Genomic DNA, 18,130 nt, shown 5'->3' with positions numbered 1-18,130 from the left:
AGTCCAATGAAGTTTTGTGAGCTCCTGTCGACTGTGCAGACTTGTGTGAGGCCTTGAGTTGTCATGGAGAAAATGTTCGTTTAGATTTTTGTGGCGACGATCGTGCTGAAGTCGTTTCTTCAGCTTCCTGGGGACAGCAGAATACACTTCAGAGTTGATCGTTGCACCTTGAGGGACGACTTCAGACAGCGGAACCCTCTTACAGAGTCCAAGAAGACCGTCACCATGACTTTACCGGTTGAGGGTGCGGCTTTGAACTTCTTTTTTCGGAGGAGAGGTGGTGTGGCGCCAGTACATGTATTGCCCCATGTTTAATCGCCTGTGACGTTATTCGACAAAAACTGTTAACGATCAGCCTCATAACGTGCAAGCAGTTCCGCACAGATGGTCCTTCGTTGTTCTTTATAGTCTGCTGTTAAGCAGCGGGCACACATCTTTGAGTACTCCAACTGGTGGACGAGTGCGTCAGCCCTACCAACAAAGACGTCGAGGTGAGCAGCGATCCGTCGATCATTCGACACGTTTCCGACGTTGCAGCAGTCACAGCTGCGTGCGGCCGGCCGGCGTATGGGAGATCGAACAGTTTTGCGCGACTTTGTTGCGATAGTGACAGACGCCTTGCCCAATGACTCACCGTGCTTTTGTTCACTGTCAAGCCTCCTTAGACATTCTGCAAGCACCTGTTAATATCTACGATGCTTTGGTTTTCCGCCAAAAGAAACACAACGACAGTTCTCTTCTTGGAATCCACCTCTGTTACAGACGCCATTTGGAAAGCTATGTGTAGTGCCGCCAGCTATCACAACTTCATGAAACTTTAGAGGCTCAAGTGGGAATATTTCATGACGTCCAACAACAAATTCGTCATTTTTTCCAACCGAAACTGGCTAAGAATGAAGTAGTGTTGCATTATGTACTGAATGCTCTTTGTAGTATGTATATTTGCAGTATTTAAAGAAGCCACCTGGAATTAGTATACTGTATCTATTTCAGACATTGTAGGTCATTTATAAGTATACGCTGCTGTCAGTCTTTTATTACAATCTTGGATAACTTTGTAGTTATAACATGACCTGTTGTTTACAATCAGGCTTAGTGGTTTACTTGTGTTGTGCCATTTAATTTTTGCATGGTTCATTGGAATAGATTTCTGTTTTCTAATTTAAGGTTTCCCCATTTTCCTCACCTAACAAAACTAATATTTTCAAATTTTTTCCTTGTTCCTGATTGAAATTTATTTATAGGTTTTTACTTTACTTCTGCTGTGCTACTACCTGCAAGAAAACTTTTTTAGGTTTTTTGGGTGCAATCATCGTCTTAAATTTTTACAACAGCATTTCCTTTATTGACTTTCATAATTTTGTTTCCTGTTTATCATTTAGACTTTTAACTGCTTCTGTGTCTTATTATGTTTGCAGTGTCTTGCTTCGGAAAAGATATTGGTAACTGTTACTGCAATGTTCATTTGTCCAAATTCATTAAGTTTAGCTACGCCCTAAGCAATTTTTCCTTAGCTTCAAATCATTTTATGATACGCAGTCCACGTAGATTTTCATCTCCGACTATCTTCTGCATAATTAATTACCTATCCTGCACCAACCAATGAAATTCTCACTTATCAAACAGATGTAACTCTTGCGCTTATCCTACATCCCTCATAAACTATAATTCAGATAAGCCACTGTACTTGGAAACTCTGTACTGCCGCTTTTGCTGTACAAGTACATCCCCTCTTCTCTCTCACAAATCTTTAGCACTAACGATAGAGATAATAGATATCACAGGTTTAGTGCCTCCAAGTAACTATCCATCACACAAGATGGCTGTCTGGGGAACTGTGAAGGAGGCATCCAGCCGAAGAGCAGGTAGAAGTGTTTTTCTGTGGGTAGCGACCTCGAGAGAATCATCACCAGCTGCACTACGCAACCGTTTTCTCACCGCTACTGCCACTGAACTCTGTTCACTCAAGCACTCTGCTTTGCTGTGCATGGCTGAATACATCGTCTCGCCCTACTGTACTGCCATGGGGCTTATGACTCTGTCAGTAGTGCTGATCTACAGGCAACAGAAACATTTTCTTAGTCTACGTCGCATGGAAAACTCTGAACTTGCTCACAGTATGAAGTGAGACTGATTGGACTCTGTGATAACGCTGAAATTCAGAAATTTCAAATGTCAGTTCCTTGTGAACTTTAAATTTTCCTTTTGTATCTGGCGATTTCAGTTGTATTATCATTTGATGACCAGGAAACACCAGTAAGTATTCATTTTCTGTACATTGCAGTATTCTCCATCTCCAAACTATTCGTTTTCTCTTACAAAGAAATTTTAATTTCCTTCTCCAACACAGATTGTGAATTCAGCCTGGAAATCTACGCATCATGTCAACCATAACCTATTCCACATGTCCCTTCCTACATTAAGGCTCCAGTCCTCTTTACTTCTACCCATGAAGTGTATTCGCAGTTGTGAATGCGATGAAACATCAGATGTATAATGAAATGGCGACAATGAATTTTGTGCCAGACCAAGTCTCGAACCCGGATTTCTCGCTTTACGTGGTCTGTCGTCTTAACCACTTCGACTGTCTGTGTACGACTCACGGCCAGGCCGTAACTCCGATACGTCGTCATTCATGCGTTACAACCTGCGCTCGTACACATTAATAATTCCCACGGAGGGGCGAGACATTTTAATTGAAAGTCGCTGCCTGGTATTGGGAGATAAGTATGATATTGCAGTGCCTGTGCTGTTAAGAAGTACGATGTATAAGTAGCCTGTTTATATGTTTGTATGTTGGCAGCGCTTTAGACTGCACTAATATCACTGACAACGGCGCGCGCCCTCCGAAAGAGACTCTGTGGTTGGTCGGACACGCAGTTAAGAAGTTAGTAGTTAGCATTGATGGTGGTTTGAAGTGTTAGCGGGAGCGGACGGTTTGGACGTGTGTCCGTCTGCAGATTTAGTATTGCTTTGACACGGATAATAAAATGATGATTGATGTATCTGCTAATGTTTGGATAATGGAATTATTGTTGATTACATAATTTTTGGAACTGGATGTCACATGAATAAGGTAAAATCTGCTAAATACATTGTTTGCTCTGCTTTAAAATCTTTCCTTTGCTAACCACATGCCTATTGGTAGTTAGACCTTACAGTAGTTAGAATCTTTTTATTTAGCTGGCTGTTTGCTGCTTGCTGTATTTGCTGTAGTTCGTGTCATGAAGATTTTCCGTGGGGTAAGTGCCTTATGAAATGTATGGGTTATTGTTAGGATTTCTTCTAATTCAGGGCCATTCTTTTGTGTTGACTATCTGCAGTCTGATTGGTTGCGCTTGTATACTGTGGGCCATAAATGAATAGGATAAGTTTGAATTGTATTTGTCAGGGAAAACTCTGTAGGTCAGTGTTGAAATGATGAAAACAAGCAAAGAGACAGCAATTTAAGAACGTTCAGTTGCATCATTCAGCAGTTTCATAATTAAATAGTGAAGTTTCAGATGTAATGTTCCTTCGGACGTGCATACATGTTCCTTCGGGTATGCATGCATGTACTTCGTACTTCTTAAGAATACAGGCACTGAAATATCGTATTTATCTCCCGATACCAGGCAGCGACTTTCAATTAATATGTCTCTCACCGGTATGGAAATTATTAACGTGTACAAGCGCAGGTTGTGAAGGATGAACGACGATGTTCGAAAGTTTGGGTCTGGCCGTAAGTCGTGCACTGACAGCCAAAAGTGATTAAAACGACCGACCGGGTGAAGTAGGAAATCCGGGCTCGATTCTCGGTCCGGAACAAATTTTCATTGCCACCATTCCATTGCACAGCTGATGGTTGTCTGTATTCGCAGTTGCGGCTGTAGTCGCCACAGTGCCTATCCTTTCCCCACACGTATCATACATCAGTTTTATGAACATACAAGATTCAGTCCTATCCACTTCCAAATACCGCAAACGGAGGGAGCGGAAAACGACTATATCCGTATGAGCTCTAATATCTCTTATCTTATCATCGCGGACCTTATGTGAAATTTTTGCTGGCGGTAGTAGAATCCTTCTGCAGTCAGCTGTTATGGCCTGTTCTCTAAAGTTTCTCAACAGTCTTTTTATTATATTGCAGTGCCTATGTTCGTTTGCTGTGCCCTGCATGCTACACTCCCACAGATATTGCGAATTCCGTACATGGAGAGACTTATGATTCAAGTTACGGCCTTGTTTTAGTTATCAAATACCATACTCCAAAGCCTAGGTTGGTGTTTTGTACTCTGCAATGTCCTTCAGACACTTAAGGGATGTCAAAGGGGTTGCCTGCCCTCAGGCGACAGAGCATCCACGAGGCACCGCTCAGCAGTTTTGGTGTCGAAGACTCTGACAGTTACGTTTTTAATGTGCTCAGTAAAGATGTGTGTGTTGTCGTTTTATTCATGTACATTTCAGTGTTACAGCCCTTTTTGAACACGCCAAAGGAGGCCACCAAAAAGGAGGGCTGAGAAAACATAAACACCCTTTGCTGCTTCAGATCAGGTTCAAATTTAACTGGATGGTTTTGGACGGTTCCCATTGGTTCCACCCTGTATACCGGAGCCAAAATTGCGGTCACACTACACTCCAAAGGGGTCAGATCATGATCAATGGGGTTGAAAACCACACGATGTCCTCAGAGTAGGGATGAATCATCTTGGACGGTGTCAGCGATGTCGAACGTTGGCAAGAATGTCCTCCTGTTGTGTTTCGCACTGTGAACTGTCGTTTTCGACTGCGAAATGTGTAGGAATCAACAACTCAAGGGAAGAGGTGATTTCATTGACGCCGTTTATGCAATCTCCCGAGAGCTTTCCGTGTCGATTCTGAGCAGCGGTGTGTCGGAAATGTTTTTCTCGGCCACCCGTAAGAAAACCGCGTGATTTCGACGCTGGGCGTCGCGGTTCTGACCTCCGTCGCAGAGGCGTCGAAAGAAGGGATGAAATGTGGGTAAGAGGTGGTGTGACGACCTTCCCATCACGCGATACGTTCACGGTGGCGGCGTTGGGCGGAACTGTAGTGAAATTTGGTGCCAATGTGACGTTATTAACCCACCTTACACCTCTTTTGGACATTTGAGCTGTGACCTTTTTTTCGTATATGCCGACAACCTGCTATCCGAAGCGTCACTGAGCTGAAGGGTGACGTCACAGGGCGCCGCACTTTTGCACCGTTACAGATAAAGATTGCAGGAACCTCTGAGCCACATTTCAAACTTATGCGTAACAATGGAAGACAATTACGGGGTTTCGAAAAAGTGATACGTTTTTCTTTCGCAATCTATATGTACAAAGTGTAACGAATATAAGTGCAGATATTTCTGTTGGTGTCTGAGAGCGGTCTACTGAACAGCGTTATATCCGATTTTACGATATTTACAGACAAATAATTATAGCTATCACAAGTCGTATGTTCATGTGGCAAAGAGCAAACCGTTAATGCTTATTCTCCCCTTAGCACCAGGCACCAGTCAGCGAGGTCCAGGGCGATGCTGACACTGATGGAGTACTCTTTATTTCTCGTGTTTTTTACTGTCTCTCTTAATACATGTATTATATACTAGTTTGGGACCGCTGTGTCGAGTAGGCACGTAAAACTGCACTTTAAAAATCGTTTTGTTTGTAACGTGAAACAAACCAACGCCTTCCGTCGAAGCTATGCGTCACTCGAAAGACGGAATGAGCAGAATTTGTTTGAACCACAGTTTTTAAGGTGCGGTACGATCTAAATTTTGCTGCAGTTGAAGCAAAATAAAACAAAGTTTAAATATCTTCAACATTTCGCGGCCCTGTCAGCAACTGTATAAATATTAATATTAATTTTAATAATCAACAGCCTCAGTTGCACTGTTTACCTAGAATTTACCTAGATTTCAGTCGGGATAACCCAACCTCCTTCAGAATAACAGTAACTACCGTTTGTCCATAGTGGACATTGTCAAGCTAAAAAGCTAAAACTACAAATCCGTAAATTATCGTCAGACTATAAAACTTATTTGGAAAGTGGGGCCGATAAGTTTTATAGTCTGACGACAATTTATGGATTTGTAATTTTAGCTTGATGATGTGCAGTGTGGACAAACGGTAGTTACTGTTATTCTGAAGAAGGTTGGGTTATCCCGACTGAAATCTAGGTAAATTCTAGGTAGACGGTGCAACTGAGGCTGTTGGTTATCAAAATTAAAATTAATAAAACAAAGATTGTATTCACACTTCTAAAATGCTCAGAAAATCGTTAAACTAACATTTCAAGGAGTCTAAATTTCAAAACCACCCCTGAAAAGTCAGAGTACCTCAGGGCTATAAATTATATTGGCTATAAGAGGGTACAATCAGTCACTCTCGGGTGATTGTCGTTTAAGTTTTAAGTATTTCCGGGAGTTCTCACAGGGAATCATTTACGTTAACGGAAAAATTTCTTTGATTATAGTTGTTCGTATTTGATCACTAAATTGTTGCACGTTCTCTCGCGTAATTGTGCACCAAACAGTACGGTACTTTTACAATCAAGCAACCGCATGCACTGATAATGATTTTCTAATACATAAAATAGCGAGTGGTTCTGAATTCATCTACCAAGTCATACTGAACACGGACTCAAAATGGGACACTTCAGTCAGAAACCATCGCAAAACTGACAAGCACTGGTTCCAGTTGTTAAGCTTGCACTATAGAGGATTTATAAAGATTTTTATCCGTCTTTTGATAATACTCTGGAACGAAGAGTTTTCAGTCCTGACTTCTTCTTCATTTGGTTTTTCTCCTTTTTCTGCACTTTTAGCATTACGTTTTCCAGACTTATTTAGCGTATTAGATTATGGTTTCTGACTTTGTGGAGATGTTCACTCCATTTTCTTCTCTTGTCTTTAGTTCTATTTCTTACGTTAAATATGTTTAATTTTCTAATGTCACTGTTTCTTTATTTGGTACAGCTTCAAGAAAGGGAATTTCAGCTGCCTGGATCTTACATTCTTGTCGTCTGTAAATAACCCACGACTAAGTTCCATAGAGTACTGTGGGGACAGCCTTGACATTATAAAACTTAATTCACGTTATTTTTTGTGACTTGTTTTTAAAGCACTTGTTCACTGTTGCACGTGAGTGTCCAAATTTTAGTACTTTCCTGTCTATGTCTTCGTCATAGTCGAGTGTGATATCTCATTCCAGATAACAGAAATGGCTGACCTGATCTGTTATTGTACTGTTCTGATTTGGACAGTTATACAGCGTTGTACTTGTGTAGGACTTTCTACAGGTTATTTATATCTTGAGCAGTTTTCTCTGGTATTAAGATTCTTTTCGGAAGTTTTTCTAATGATCTTTGCTGTTTAAACTAGATTCTCACGAAAAGTCGAACACAATTTTCGGACCTATTTGATTTTCCGCATCGTGTAAATACGGTTGTGGAGATTATTTGCTCCCAAACCCTGCCCTTCTCACCATTCTCAGTAACTTTCAGCTTACAGAAGTTGCGATAGGGGTGGACCAGCAGCCTTCGAGCCGTGAAGCAGCCCGTATTTCATATCTCTGTACTGAACACACGTAGTACACATTATGAACTAAATATTTTCTAGCGACTAAAAGCGAGATAAAGACGATCGTTGTGCCCGGAGGGCTTGTAACGTTATTTTACTCAAGTAGAGAAAAAATTTGTTACACCACAAAGATCTTATGTACTGTTGCCGTGTTAGATCTTGGGAGCGGATCACTACTAACACTCTACGTTTCGTAAATGATCTGGTTCTAAAGTTTGAATATACAGACTTTGGGGAGCAACGATTTCTCTATTTCAGCCTTAGAAGTAACTGAAAGAAGCAGTGCCCTCAAGCACTTCAACGCTGGAAAGCAACATCCAAACTCTAAAAAGTTTATTACGGTATGTTGTCAATTATTGTTTTGGAACCCTCTGATCACAACTGAGTAAAACACAGTTTTTGTGCCATACATGTTTTCCCTTTATTTTTTGCGAGGCTTCTTCAGTGGCCTGGAATATACACAGACTTTTGTTTATACTGTTTAGTTTACAATTAGGATGCTGTATGCATAGGCTATGATGTTGAAGGACACACAACACCCAGTCCCCTGCCAGGAATCGAACCCGGGCTCCCTGCGTAGTAGGCGACAACACTACCGCTACGATACGGAGGCGGACTGTATAGACTATAAACAGGTCTGGCACTTTTTCTTCTCGTATGATGTGGTAATAATTTAAATTTCTGATCACAGATTTCATGGATGTTGAACTCCATGCTGTGTTCTTGTTTCTTTTGTTATAGCTGTTCTTCTTCTGATAACTACTATTTTAAAATTTGTTTTATACACTTCACAGCATTAGGAATTGAACATGCGTTGTGATGTTATGTTTTGGGTGGTGTTTTCAACTCTCGAAAGTTATTGCAGACTACACACACACACACACACACACACACACACACACACACACACACGTTACACATACACATTACACGTACATACACTTAGTAAAATAAATAAATAGAGTGTGTCCCACATAAAACTGATACGCCACACTCACCCGTCAATCAGCTCCAGTCGAATTGCTTCAGAGGTGGCAACCTGTTTAGAAAGTTGGCTACACTGCATTTTATGGTAAAATTCGAGTGCATCTGTGTGTTCCTGCGTTAGTTGTTGTGAGAAGCTCGTATTGTTGAGTTGTTACAGAAAAGGGGCAGTACGCATTAGAACAGCGAAGTGATGTGGATTGTCACATAAAGACAGGCTCGATCATGGAATATAAAGAAATGTTTCAAGTGAAGTCTCCTGGTAGGAAACTTCCCACTACCAGTCCTATTCAAGTTCTGTACAAGAAATGGAAGGTTGTAGGTTCAGTTCAGAATGTGCAGAGGAGTAGGCGACCGATAATAAGGACCCCTGGAATTATAGACAGAATTCGCGTGGACGTTGCGAGAAGGCCCGGCAACTCTGTAAGGAGGTTATCGCAGCAGGATGGTGTATCTCGTACATCGTGTCATCGTGTACTAAAAGACATGAAATTAAAAGCCTATTGTGTGAGTGTGGCGCAAGAGTATTTGTAGTTCGAGGATCAGGAAAAAAACAGTTAATTACTGTAACTGACTGTTAACATCGATTGCTAACCGTTACTTGGACCTCTAGCCTTACTTCATGTCATATGAATTCTGGTTTAATTTATAAGACTATTTAACTCCCAGAATTGCATATACTGGTCGCAGGACAACCTACACATTCGGCATGACGAACCTCTCCACTCAGAGAATATGGGTGTTCGGTGGCATTGTCCGGCATGCGGATTATTGGCCCCATATTTTCAATTACACCGTTAACACTGCCAAATATCTATAGATCTTTTACTCTTTCTAAGCACAGTTAACAGATGCAGAGAAGCTCTATGAGTATTCCGACAAGATGGAGCAACCACTCACACGTCCAACGAATGTATGGCCCACATCTCCAACGTGTCGCTGAAAACAGATTTGTCAGTAGAGGCTTCTGGCCCTCAAGGTCCCCGGACTTAACATAGTGTGATTTTTATTTGGGGGGGGGGACACTAAAATGCAGAGTGTATGCTGACAATACTCGCACAATAGACGACCTTAAACGGAACTTAACTAAAGGAATTAACAATATCACACCTGCAGAAGTACAGTGTGTTGCTGGTAATATCTCACACGAAGTCAGCGATGCCTGGATGCCCTTGGCCACTATTTCCAGCGGCTTCTATAAACAGATAATGACATGTTTTTTAACGTTACTGTTATCTATTCTTATTTAGTTAGTGCATCGTTACTTGAATCTCGTGCGTGAGGCGTATTGGTTTTATGTGGGACACCATGTAGACCAACATCCACGAAATCTGTGAGTAGAATTTTACATTATTACCACATCACAAAAAAGAAACCATATCAGGTTTTTAACGCATATACGAGGGCGGTTCAGAAAGTAACCTCCGATTGGTCACAGTGCGGGTTGTGGGGGGAGTAGCGACGCCATTTGTGCGTTCACGCACTCAACAGGTCAGTCGGCATCAAGCCTGCGCTAGTTTAGTTATTGTGGCAGTTTGAAATGTGTGCTGCAATAGAAAACCCCGCCAAATGTGAAGTGCGTGCTGTCATAAGGTTTTTTACAGCCAAAGGATATTCTGCAGCAGCTATTCATCGTGAGCTTTGTGCCGTGTACGGACCAAGAGTTATGAGTGAAGGAGTTGTCCGTGAATGGGTACGTTTATTTAAAAGTGGACGAGAAGACGTTCATGATGAAGAGAGGAGTGGTAGACCATCATTGGTGACTGACGAACTCGTTCAGACAGTTGATGCAAAAGTTCGTGAAAATCGACGTTTCTCAATGTCGGAGTTGTCTACTGGTTTTCCACAGATTTCTAAGACTCTCTTGTACGAGATAGTGACAGCAAGATTGGGTTACCGTAAGTTCTGTGCACTATGGGTGCCCAAAATTCTTACCGACCACCACAAAACTCAAAGAATGACCTCTGCATTAGACTTTCTGTCACGTTATGAGGACGAAGGAGAACCATTGTTAAACAGAATCGTGACCGGTGACGAAACCTGGATTAAGTACGTGAACCCTGAGACAAAAGAACAATCAAAGATGTGGGCACATTCAAATTCGCCTACCAAACCAAGAAAAGCCTCGCAAGATTTTTCTGCCAGAAAACTGATGGCAACGGTGTTTTGGGATGCCAAAGGGGTGTTGTTGGTTGAATTCATGGAACGTGGTACGACCATTAATCAAGACGTGTACTGTGAAACAATAAAAAAGTTACGACGGGCTATACAGAACAAACGCCGTGGTATGCTGACTTCCGGTATCGTTTTTTTGCACGATAACGCCCGTCCTCACTCTGCTCGCAGAACAACGGCCCTTCTTGAGTCCTTCAAGTGGGACGTTATCAACCATCTACCTTACAGCCCAGACCTGGCGCCAAGTGATTATCACCTCTTCATGCATTTGAAGAAATGGCTCGGGTCACAGCGGTTTGATGACGACGAAGAGCTCAAAGATGCGGTCACAGGCTGGCTCCAGGCACAAGCGGGTGATTTTTATGCAGAAGGAATTTCAAAGTTTGTGAAGAGATACGATAAGTGCCTCAATCGCTATGGAGACTATGTAGAAAAATAGTGCAAAGATGTAGTTGTAAGATGTATATATTAAAATATTTTTATTTAACTTGGTGTATTTTTTTAAATCAACCGGAGGTTACTTTCTGAACGGCCCTCGTATAAATCGTCCTAAATGTAAGCCAAACAGTATAAACAAAAAAAAAATGTGTACATATTCCATGCCACTGAAGATGCTTTGCAAAGAATAAAGGCAAAACGTGTACGTCACAAAAACTGTGTTTTATTCAGCTGTGATTAGACGGTCAAAAATAATAATTATCTACGTACCGTAATATTATAAACAACTGAGGACGACAGGACTACAAAAGATGATGTTAAGAAAGTTTGGAACCCAGTTCATTTACACAAAAACTTTGTACACTTCTACAAAGGGTAATGAACAAAATAGTTGTACCAAAGTGGCTTTGCTCCAATGGTCCAACAGTGGAAGGTAATTTTAAGTGATACATTTACAGAATGCTACTAAGAAGTTAACTGATACTAAAGGAGACTATGATCTTTTTATCAAAAGTTTAATCGAATGCGAATAGCAAAAATACTTGGCAAAATACTTCAGTTGAGTAGAATATATTTAATTAATTGATAAAACTTGCATATAACTTAAGGCGCGAAATACCGTGTGAGGTACCGCGCGAATTGTGGCGTGCCGCACGGGCCGCTCGCCCAGCCAGGGCCCGGCAAACACATGCTTCCGAACGTTAGCCGGACGAGAGGGGTAGTCCCAGCGCATGGTCCAGCCGCGTGGCTGGGAATTCCATCGTGACGCTGTGTTGCTGAAAGAGACTTGTATACCGAGAGTGTCAAAGATGCCGGACTTTGTGAATCCATCATGGCAGACATTTCACAGGTCGTATAGAAATTACTAGTAACCAAATGAATCATGATACCTCAAAAAGAAACATGTACATTACCATTATTTGCACGACGATTCTGATGGTGTAATCAGATTTTCAACATCTTTATTAGTTTAAAGTTTAGCATCTGACGGTAAATTATACAAGTAACACCCAGAAACGAATTTCCAAACTTTAAACGCTTCATCCGATTTCGTCAATAGATGTGTCTTTTGAAAGCTATTAGTGTAAACCTAAATTGGTATGAATTACAGGCATGTAACTTAAATAGTACATAAGTTATTGGAGGTCAAAGTGGCCGATTACTATCGATCGCGTCAGGCCATAAGTACCCCAGAGTTACACGAAAAAACGGTAGCAGCATGCTTATAAATATATTTATTCATCTATGTCTTTACAATGAGATTTTCACTCTCCAGCGGAGTGTGCGCTGATATGAACTTCCTGGCAGATTAAAACTGTGTGCCCGACCGAGACTCGAACTCGGGACCTTTGCCTTTCGCGGGCAAGTGCTCTACCATCTGAGCTACCGAAGCACGACTCACGCCCGGTATTCACAGCTTTACTTCTGCCAGTATCTCGTCTCCTACCTTCCAAACTTTACAGAAGCTCTTCTGCGAACGAGTCTCGGTCGGGCACACAGTTTTAATCTGCCAGGAAGTTTCATATCAGCGCACACTCCGCTGCAGAGTGAAAATCTCATTCTGGAAACATCCCCCAGTCTGTGGCTAAGCCATGTCTCCGCTATATCCTTTCTTTCAGGAGTGCTAGTTCTGCAAGGTTCGCAGAAGATCTTCTGTAAAGTTTGGAAGGTAGGAGACAAGATACTGGCAGAAGTAAAGCTGTGAATACCGGGCGTGAGTCGTGCTTCGGTAGCTCAGATGGTAGAGCACTTGCCCGCGAAAGGCAAAGGTCCCGAGTTCGAGTCTCGGTCGGGCACACAGTTTTAATCTGCCAGGAAGTTTCATATCAGCGCACACTCCGCTGCAGAGTGAAAATCTCATTCTGGAAACATCCCCCAGTCTGTGGCTAAGCCATGTCTCCGCTATATCCTTTCTTTCAGGAGTGCTAGTTCTGCAAGGTTCGCAGAAGAGTTTCTGTAAAGTTTGGAAGGTAGGGGACGAGATACTGGCAGAAGTAAAGCTGTGAATACCGGGCGTGAGTCGTGCTTCGGTAGCTCAGATGGTAGAGCACTTGCACGCGAAAGGCAAAGGTCCCGAGTTCGAGTCTCGGTCGGGCACACAGTTGTAATCTGCCAGGAAGTTTCATCTATGTCTTTGTTTATATCCGATAGACGCTATTCATGAAGAAATTAGTTAAATATTTACTGTGTTTTTGAAAGCAAAGAGACATTAGTCTACTGGCCAACCTTTTGTTGCTATTCCTTTGATACATGTATATTTAATTTGTTTATGTATTTCATACTGTGTGTTACAGCGTGTTTATGGTCCAGCCGTAGGAATATTTATTTAATTTCAAGTTATTTAAATGTAAATCCAGTATTTCGAATTGTTGCATTATGTTCGTGTGGGTGCATTAGCTTGAAGACATGGTGCGAGCGCTCTAGCCAGTCACAGCGCTCGTGAATGGGGAGACTGGATGGAAGCAGGAGAAGAGCATCGTTTCGAGAGAGGACAAGGTAGTTCTGAGGAGGGCAGCAGTGCTGGGGGACGGCACACGACACGGCAAGTGCTGGACGCGACGGCGCGACGGACGCGGAGTCGGCAGTGAAGCAGTTTGCACGTGGTCGCGGAGGATAGGAATATTTCGTAGTGCCGACCTGTGCTCTTGTGTGATTTCCGTAGCTTCTGCAGTGAAGTCGTAGTATGCGTTCAGAAGTGAATATCTCGCGAGCTATGTTGTTGTTCATAACTAATTGCGCGAAGTAGGGCTCTATTGTTTCCCTGTTATTCAATTTATATTTTATTTGATTGCTGGACCATCGACACCGATAAGTGTTCTGCAGAAATATACCGCATTCTCAAAAGTACTTCTACTATCGTGCTCATCATTTAAAGTCGTTAAGACAGTACCAGCAGATTTTATTTAATTGCAATATTTCATTTATAAATTTATATGTTACATTCATTATTCGCAATTACCGAGTGATAGAAACCTTCGACCGTTCGATTCATGTGTGTATTCTTATCGTATACTGTAGGCTCAGCAGTATTTGGCCCGTAATGCGGCAACTACGTATCCCAGCCCCTAGACAACGAAACCACCCAAAACTTTTAATATTGCTACGTTTATTTCCCCTGTGCGGATGATACATTTAGGGCTTCGATTCAGTGTGCGCAGTGAGTCAGTCTCGTAGAGAAGTGCAATCATGTTGGGGACTGACGTCACCTGCTTCTGAAATTCAAACGCAGTTGCTCTGTGACTCTACTGTCCCACAGTGGGAAACATACTCTTCTATTTCAGAACAGGAAGCTAGAAATCATAGAGCTTCCTCTTTCCGACTGGAATGGCCTCCCTGTACGGACCAGTGTTTTATCAAACTGAATCTTGTACTTTTTTAATTGCAGCGCGTTCGCCACTACAGAAGTTATACCCATTTTTTTCGCTTCAACAGTTGTCTTTACGCTTCTCTGTTAGAATTTCCGCCATCCTCTTGCGGAAACACTTTCCTGTTCCATGCTCAACAGCAAAGAAACGTGCCAAAATCGTATCAAAGAGGTTCAGAAAAGGAGGCGAGACTCTGGAAACTACTGTGTCATATCTCAAAAACACAAGTTTCTACTCCATGCAATTTAGTATCCCATTCAGAAAATCAGTTTATGGTATTCACAAACAGGAATTACTGAAACACTACAAATATTTATTACGCCGATGATGGCGATATTTTGTGCTAATATTACGTGAAAGGACGTCGGCTTGCAGAATATATCCTGGGATTGATGTTGGATTTGTAAATGGGAAAGTGGCTTGGTTGTATGTATTAGGAATGCGTGGGGTTACAGCTAGGCATGGAAGTAGTAGGTTAGAGCATTCTTTTGGGTTGGAAGAAATAACGGAGGTTATGGCTGATAGAAGGAAAAAGTCTCGAGGACGAGCTGTATGATCTGTATTGACGATTAAGATGTATTTGAAGATGGTAGGTCATTGTGAAAGAAGTGCAAAAGTAGGCCAGATCTCACGTACGAGAGATACAACTGTAACAAGAGACGGGGTCTAGGTGTCTGAAGAGGTGTGGGAACTCTATGAGGTTGACAAGGTGTAGAATACAAGACGGATTGGTGTGTTCCAGAGGTACGTACAGACAAGCTTTTCGCAAGTCCTTTACGCCTCAGACTGTAGTTTGGATGGGTCACCGTCTGGGTCTGGCGATTGCTGTTGGCAGACGGCGTCCACTCAGTCATCGAGAGGCCAATTGAGGAGCTACTCGATTGAGAAGTAGCGGCACCGTTCACGAAAACCGACAATGATTTGGAGAATGGTGTGCTGACCACATGCTCCTCCGTATCCGCATCCGGCGACGTCTAAGGCGTCTAAGGGCTGAGGATGACACGGCGGCTGGTCGATACCGTTGGCCCTTCAAGGCCTGTTCAGATGGTCTTTGTTCGTTTCGTTTTTATTTTACATGTACAAGTAGGGTAACTCTGAACCACTGTATCCAGGAGACGGATAAGGATATGAAGATAATTTTCACGATTGTTCGAAATAGGTACCTCAGGGATACATAATAAAAATTATTGTCATTTGCTGTGCATAACATTCTCTGGATCAGCGTCTGGCTTTGGCTACACAAAAACCAAGTTTTTTGTGGTGTTTCTCGATAATGGATAATGATTTTTGAAAACGTGGTGATGGCACTTCTGTATAAATACCTAGAGAACTTCTATATAAATACCTAGAGAATAATTCCTTAAAATGTGAGCAATTTGCTGCGTTTATTAGTTATTTAGATTTCTTCTCATACTGGATTTTACGTGTAGATGTAGGGTAATTTTGAACGATGTAATCTGGAAACACATAAGGATAGCAAGAAAATTTCCAGGGTTGTTAGTGATCGGCATCTTAGGACCATATCGTAAGAATTTCAGCCATTTGCTCTGCGTAGCCATCTTGGAATCCTCTGGTCCTCTGGTGACGCTGACAACATACTAAATAAACTAAATTACCGAGAAACCGCTCATGAACTACTGCTGCCTGCATAAACCCCACCGAGCTCGCCGGAGACCACATAAAAAAATAAAAATGCTCCATATGCCTAAGCAGTTTGAAGTGTGTAATATTCATACTTTTGGCCTGTACTGTAGGATAGTGACATCAGACGATCATTCTGTTGGGTACGCAAATGTTCCCTAACCTAAGGGCTGTCCGAAACACTTGGCCTTCTGTTTATCATAAATAGAACCCGAGGTATGAGCAATGCAAAATCCTGTTATTATAGCGCGACGTTTGATGCATAAGAACTACGGATGCTCTCAGATGTATACCGATACTGCACCATCCATTCGGCGTCCCCACGGTGATTGCTTCGAGTCGCTGCTTGTCTGTTTGACAGAGCACCTGCACACGACCATCGTGCTGACATAACAGAAAGCGCGGCTCATCATACCAGGTGACAGGCCAAGGTCCAACCTCGATTATCCCCTGCCCAATACAATAATGACTGATAATGACGTCTGCGAACATGGGAACACGTAGGGATTGCCCGCTGTTGACCTCATTCTCAACAATGTTCACTGAATGGTGTGTTCTAAAACTGTACTCATTAGATCTGCCATGGGTCTCTGCCTACACTGTTTTACAAAGCTCCAAGTTCTGTGACGAGGCGTTGAAGTACAACACCTAGGTGCCTACTGGTGACTTTACTGTCCTTCAACCACTTTCCATTGTTTCTTATAGCAGCAGTACTCTAACAGCCGACCAGCTTCGGCGTTGCCGAAAATCTCGTTCCGAGGCGCCGGGCCATAACAATCCGTCCGTTTTTCAAAGTCGGCTATGTCAGGCAATTTCCCTTCTTGTAAGTCGCCACTGATCCGTTTATGCAGGGTGTATGATAATTGCGTAAACGCATACAGTTGAAAGTACATGACATTAGAACCAAAAAGGTCTCAGTAAATACAGGTCAACAAAAGAACAGTTTGCGAGATGATTGTGACTGTGTTTACCAGCCACTACTGACGTAATTTTGCATGCCTGTCCGTGCTGTGGTCTTTGTCAAGATTTTCTAGACGTGGGGCTGTAAACAGAATGGGTACGTCAGTAAACGGTCAGAGTGCCACCCTGGTCATTTGTTTGTGGAGCGTCAGTGGTGTTGGTGGTAACAAGGTCCTAAATCACAAACAGATGAGATGAAATGAAATGATCGCGTGGCCTTGATGGCCGGGATGCACCATCTGGGAAGTTCGTCCGCCGGGTTGCAAGTCTTATTGGAGGTGACGCCACACTGGGCGACTTGCAGGTCGGTGATGATGAGATGATGATGAAAAGAACACAACAGCCAGTCCTTGAGCGGAGAAAATCTGCAACCCGGCCGGGAATCGAACTAGGGCCCGCAGCATAGTAGGCAAATACGTTAACATTCAGCTAAGCAGGCGGACGGTAACAAGGAACATTACAGTAACGAGGAGTACGCGGATAGTCGTTTCATGTACGTTAGGGCTAGCTGCAATGCATGGGAAGCTGCACGCTCTTATCAAGAAACATAATCTTTCCAAAGGTATGCCGACAATTGAACATTTACAAGGGTGTATCACCACCTCCGAGAAACAGAGCTTTGTATAAGCTGCGGGAGGGGTAGGCCTGCACGAATTACACCAGTGCGTGAAGATGTTGTCGTGGAACCGGTTGAACACTCTCTACATATCTCGACAAGGAGACTTGCCATACAAATTCCTGGAATGAGCCACTGTAGTGTTTCGAGGGTAATATATCGCTATGCAATGTACCGGGGTGTGTTTTTCCCTCTTCTCCTGCTGATGTATATTTTGTAGGGTTTGTGGCGGGTCTTATACCAGCACTAGCGGTAAGTTGCGTCCCTCGCCGATATAACAGGGCAATATTTTGCCGACCACAATACACCGCCAAGTTCTCTTTACTGCGCTACTAAATAAATAGCCTCACTTCTCACAAGAAGGGGTATATTTTGCCCAACATTTTC

Source organism: Schistocerca nitens, chromosome 8 (genome assembly GCF_023898315.1).
Source record: "Schistocerca nitens isolate TAMUIC-IGC-003100 chromosome 8, iqSchNite1.1, whole genome shotgun sequence".
Lineage (NCBI taxonomy): Eukaryota > Metazoa > Arthropoda > Insecta > Orthoptera > Acrididae > Schistocerca > Schistocerca nitens.
This window is presented reverse-complemented; position numbering follows the sequence as displayed.